This window comes from Hemicordylus capensis, chromosome 1, assembly GCF_027244095.1.
Source record: "Hemicordylus capensis ecotype Gifberg chromosome 1, rHemCap1.1.pri, whole genome shotgun sequence".
Lineage (NCBI taxonomy): Eukaryota > Metazoa > Chordata > Lepidosauria > Squamata > Cordylidae > Hemicordylus > Hemicordylus capensis.
Window position 1 is genome coordinate 28,587,413 of NC_069657.1, and position 6,000 is coordinate 28,593,412.

Genomic DNA, 6,000 nt, shown 5'->3' on the forward strand with positions numbered 1-6,000 from the left:
CAACAATCTCCAGTGGGCAAAGAGGGCCTCTCCTGGATGAAACCCCATTAAAGCCCTTCAAAAATGATGCCCACACAGCCAGGTCAGCACATGCCCTCAGTGACCCAAACCCTATGATGGGGGAGAGAGACTCCAGCGACTGCATCGCAGAGGTGCCTCAAGAAGGCTCTCCCAGGGCTACCACCCTGCATGCAAAGTTAAGATGTCCAATAACTACCTGAAGCTCCCTGAGTGTGGTCTTCCTGACAGCAACCAGGGTCCCAATAAGCTCTCTAAGTACCTGAAGCGTACCCTCGGGGAGACTGATGTATCCTGTCGCAGTGTCCAGTTCGATGCCCCAAAAGGACAGACAGGTGTCAGGTCTCTCAGTCTTACCTTTGGCCAGCAGAATGCCTAACTCCTCTGTCAACAGAATGAAGGTACTAAGAAGCTGATGACATACTGTAGACCAGGTGCTTGGGGCCCAATGAAAAGAAAATCATCTAAGAAATGTGCTGTGAATATTTAGCCTGCCTTTCTCCTGAGTGCCCATTCTAAAAACATGCTAAAAACCTTGAAAGCAGCACAGGAGACAGAGCACCCTATAGGATGTGCCCTGTCAAGGTAAAACTTACCCTTGAAGGCAAAGCCAAGAAGCTCAAACTCGAGGGGATGGACAGGACTGGCAGCAGACAAAAGGTGGACTCTATGTCACACTTTGCAAGCAGAGCCCTGGGACCACACCCTGCCTACTATCCTCACTGCCTCGTCAAAGGATGTATATAATGCACAGAGCCAAGGTACTCTGGGATACTGTTGTTTAATGAGGATCCCTTGGGATAAGACAGTTGATGGATCTGGCGAAACCCACCCAGTGCCTTCTTCAGCACTACCCCCAGTGGTGACACACACAAGTGAAGATTGGGAAGGAGTCGAAGAGCCCCAGCACCCTACCAGCTGACTCCTCCTTAGCAATCCTTCTACGTACCACCTCCTCCATACCTACTACAGACCGCAGGTTGCACACAAAGGGCTCATGCCTTGAAGACGAAGGAATCCTAAAATGCTCCCTGAAACCATGTAACAAATAACTAGCTGCCGGGTAATCAGGATAACCAGCATAACTTGCCAGTAGCCTGGCCAGCACATCCACCTTAATTGGGCTGGGACCCTTTTCCTGGAGACGGGGAAGGAGGGTTGCCCTTCTTCTGCTTGGATCGGTGACCTTGGAACCCAGAAGTCCAGCCCTTTGCCCTGTTAAAGGTAGAGCTGGGGTTTTTGGTGCCACAGCAGCCACATGTGTGGCAGAAGCGGCCGGGGGACCTGGAACAGCGCACACACACACACACACACACACACACACACACACACACACACACACGTGCATTCTGGAATTCCCAGTATACCAGGTGGGGTTGAACCCACTGCTGGCCAGCACCAGAAGCACTGGAGGAACCACATGCCTTTGACAGAAGGTGGCTGCTATTGGCCCAATCACCACCCACTGGCTGGGACAGGGACATAATCAGCAGCCATAGCTCATGTAAGGGGGCATCCCACGGAAGGATGGGGTCTCATGTTGAAATTCTTATCGTAGTGGGCCCAGGAGATGCCTGCAAAATCTATGGCCACGCGATGGATGATGTCTAAATATATTACTAGCGTGAAGCGCCTGGCTGGCTGCTCATGGAGAACCACCCCCATGTAGATAGTGAACCCAGAAAGCCAGTTGTTCCACATCCTCTCGACTGGCTTGCACTTGAGTACCTCCTGCTCCTTCGCCGAATCACCTCCCCTTTGTCTTTGGTTCGGGATCCCGAAATAGCACACTAAATATGTCCACATATTCCCTCCTGAGTATTTTATGTTTGGTGGCTGGCAGTAGATGATAGAGTGAGTACTGTAGTGAAGGAACCACACACATAGGATACCCACCTTCTGCCCCAGCCTTCTGCCCCAGTGGGGCCTTCTTCAGCCTCTCAAGGGCTTCCATTTGCTGAATCAGTGGACAAATTTGGCTCATATCAATGCCATCCTCATCAGAGGAAGATGACTGAGGAGTAGATCTCCTGGGGGGTTTGATGGGCTGACCCTTCTTTTTGCTGGTGACTTTCTTAGGTGGCATAGCTACAATCCAAAGCCACCAAAACCAAAGAGAATGAACAGGCTGAAAATCACAAAACTACCCCAATGATATAAGGCAAGGCCAGGGCCAGAAGCCCCAAACCACCCAACTATGCCAGCAACCTCATTAGGCCCCTCTAAAATAGCCCACCAGGCTGGAAAAATATAAGAGGGGGGAGAAGGGGGCAGCGAGCATGTAAACGGTGTGGCCTACGTCCCTGCAGCTGCACAGGCCCCTCCTCGGCCCCACAGCCACAAACACCAGGCCTGCCACAGTGGCAGCAAAAACAGGCCACTCAAGGTCACCTCCTCCCAGAGAGTCACAAAGAAAGCCTCAAACAGTGGGCCAGAAGACCGGACAGCATGCAGCTAAAGCCGCTGGGATCCTGGCCTCCCCTCCCAGCTGGTGCTGACGATTCCAACCCCACTCCGTAAGAGCCAACGGCCCATGCTCAGATCCAGCAGCAATGCTGCTGCCGAAAGCCGCTCTTGGCTGCAACTGTAGTCGAGCTGCACATCGCTGTTCCTCCACTCTGTCCCCCGATGACGTTACATCTCCCTCTCTGCTGCCCTGCTCGTTCCCTGGTTGGTTTGGGCCTCAAGCCCAAGGCAAGGAAGAAGCCACTCATAGGAGCTCCTTCCTAGAAGCCGCCAGGAAACAAACTGAGGAGAGGAGGCGTGGCAGACACTAACAGCTCACCAGCCATGACTCCCAAGCAACTTTGCCCAATAAGGGCTGCACTTATGGTAGTCAGGTGAGAGGGGTGGGACAAAGACCCACCCCCCAGCACAAGGCTGCTGGATGGGACTTTCTGTGTGATAATGTAGTGGGGAGTAAAAGAAGAAAACATTCATGGCCTTCCCCTCTAACAAAGAGTGTTAGCTTTTGTTTATTAAATTGTGCTATCTCATGTGTTCTTCAAAAAGATACCCCTATGATGATGTTTGGATGAGATGAAAATTTCTTGAACTAAATTAATAAACTTTAATTAATCAAGTAACTGCTTGATGAATGATCGTCTAAAATATTTTAATCAACAGATAGCTCTAATATATTGCCCAGAGCCTTTGGATGGATAGGGCAGTATAGAAATCAAATAAATAAATAAGATATCTGTAGATATTCATGATAAAATATATCTGTTGTCAAATCAGTTCATGTCTTTAAGAAATGACCGGCAATTCGGGGGGGAAAGGTGTCCCCAACTCCCTTACCACTCATTTTAGAGTGAGAACCAAAATATTCAAGAATATAATAAATATATATTCACAACTTGGGTGGGGGGGGGGTGGAGAGGGACAGAGAGAAAAAGAGAGACCAGAATATCTGTGTTTAGCATCTGGAGAAGGAATTTAGTTGGGGAATTATTTCCAAACTATAGTTCTCAAACTCAGCGTGAAAAGGTAGAAAAATGAAATTTTCATCATTAGAATTTGACAGCACATAGTCATAATATGCTGACATGTGTAACGGGAATTAAGGGGTTCTGCAGGCAAGAAGGAGTATTCATAATTTTTTAGGCAAATCATTTCTTTCAGCTCCATGAAGCACACTCTTTTGGAAAATTGCTGGACACTTACAAATCACAGCCATAATACAACCCATCCCAGCTATGTAGCCATTGTTCAAGAGATTGGATCTGTGAACTTTAATTGATATTTGTCTGTAACAAATTTTCCACACAGTTAGTATCTATGGGCTTTTTCTGCTGCTCTCTGCTTGTCCCCTCCCCAAAGAATGCACTCAGTACAGAGGAGAAACTATTGTAGGATATAATCAATGAAGTACAACTGTGGATGTGGGTCTGCTTATCTAGAGTTTATCTCCTGTTTATCAGATGACAGGCTTGTCCTCCATGAATGAAATGGATGTGTGTACAACAGGAGGTGGAGCCTGCCACTCCTCACCTTCCACTGTATGCCCATTAATTGTACATGAAATAAAGTGCATCTAACAGTGCTGTGGGGAGTGAAAGACTAACAATGAAAGCTGGGGTTTATAAATCAGAGGAGTCTGGGAAGAACTCTTGGGCCCCCTTCAGACATAACACGGAACTGCAGGTCCAATGGACCTGTGGTTCTGCGCCCCTCCCTCCACTCTCCCATCCGCTTTAGGACATGCAGGAGAGCTGCCTCTCTGCAGTCAGTGAGACTGCAGAGAGGCAGGGGATCTCGCTGTGCGGGCTTCTTTCTTGACAGAAGGACAGCCCGCACAGCCAATCAGGCTGGAGTGAGGGAGGAGTTTCCTCCCTCAACTCCGGGTCACTGTGGTGCCAGAATTCAGATATAACTCTGGTGCCACAGAACTTGAGTTGGAGGCACTCGAACTTCACTCTTAACTGAAGATTCAGAGTGGAGTTCAGGGAGGGAAACCATGGGTCCCTTCTCGCATTAAACTCTGGCTTCCGGAATTCAGACGTGCAACCAAGGAAACCAGAGGTGAAGGTTTCCTGTTACGTCTTAATTCAGCATCTTGGTCTTCTCTGTGGGTGTATGAACTGCAAAAAGGCTGATGGTATCAGCAGCTCCTGACATTGAGGTGTTTATTTTTGCAATAAAACTTGTATTTAACGTTTGAAAAAGTGAGATCTAGTCTGTTGTGAAAACTGAATTGCAGCAGCAGGTACTGAGGATGAGCACTGTTGTGTGAACAGGGTCTACCTACCTACCTACCTGCCTATCTATCTATCTAATGTGTATAGCTCAGCTCTCCTTCAGAGAGCTCAGAATCATGTATACAGCTTGTAACGAAATACAGATGGCCAAAACGTTTCATCAAAACAATGGTAGACACAGTTGCTTTGACAGAACAAAACTTTACCTACCTACGTACCACCCAACCCACAAAAGAAATGGGCAAGCAGGTGACCTCAGAATGAGGTTGTTTTGTGCTGAGTTTGAAACAGTCCCTTTCTTTCAATCTTGAAACATTTTGCACATCCCTATCCACTAACTCTGTTTTTCAGAGTTCCTTTGCCAGTGATTCCATTGGCATTGGCCAAGCCCAAATGGTACCCTAGGTAAGGAACGTCTTCAGCATCTTTCCATTTAGTCAGCTTTCGAATACCTTATTTTATATTGCATTTCAGCCTCCTTTTCAGCTTTGATGCATGAGCTGCATGCACAATTTATCATTGTCATAAAAGACAATAAATTTGGTTCTATAAAACTGTCCATGCCATATTCTTGCATGACTGACTGTTGTTTGGTTTATTAATTTTTCTTTGCTGTTGTACCTTTAAAAAAAGCTTTGAATGACCCCCAAAAGTGTTTTAAAAGTAAGGATAACTGAAATAGCCAGCAACCCCCAAAAATGATGTCTGGGTATTGCTTACCCTTAAATCTTGCCATGCCCATCTCGCCATCCAAAGTGTCCTCAAATTCTTTTCCTCACAATAAGAGCATACTGATAAGAAAACTTTCTGTAGCCACGCCTGAGCTTTGGAACATGCTCCCTGCAGAGATAAGAGGATTAACACTCTTGGTAGCCTTTTAAAAAGCCTTGAAAACACATCTTTGGGACAGGCAATCCCATGAAGGAGAAGCTGTGAAAGAGAAGCCAAACATTCTCAGTTAGAATGTCTAAAAATGGCTAGATTTCCAATTCGACCTAATCCAACAGTTTGGCAGAGGGGATCAAGTCAGTCCCTCCTGACAATTTGGCTAAGTCAGGTCTGATCTGACCAGATCCAAAAATTTTGATTGTGCGCAGGCCTGGCACTACTGAACAAATATGCATCCACGCAAGAAGGTAGGGGTGTCCAAAAAAACACCACTCAGAGGCGTATCTAGGGAAAATAGTGCCTAGGGCAAACACTGAAATTGCGCCCCCTGTCCAAACATATGACACTCATCTTTCAGATAACTTTACCATAATATCAGCTGAAAAATACAAGT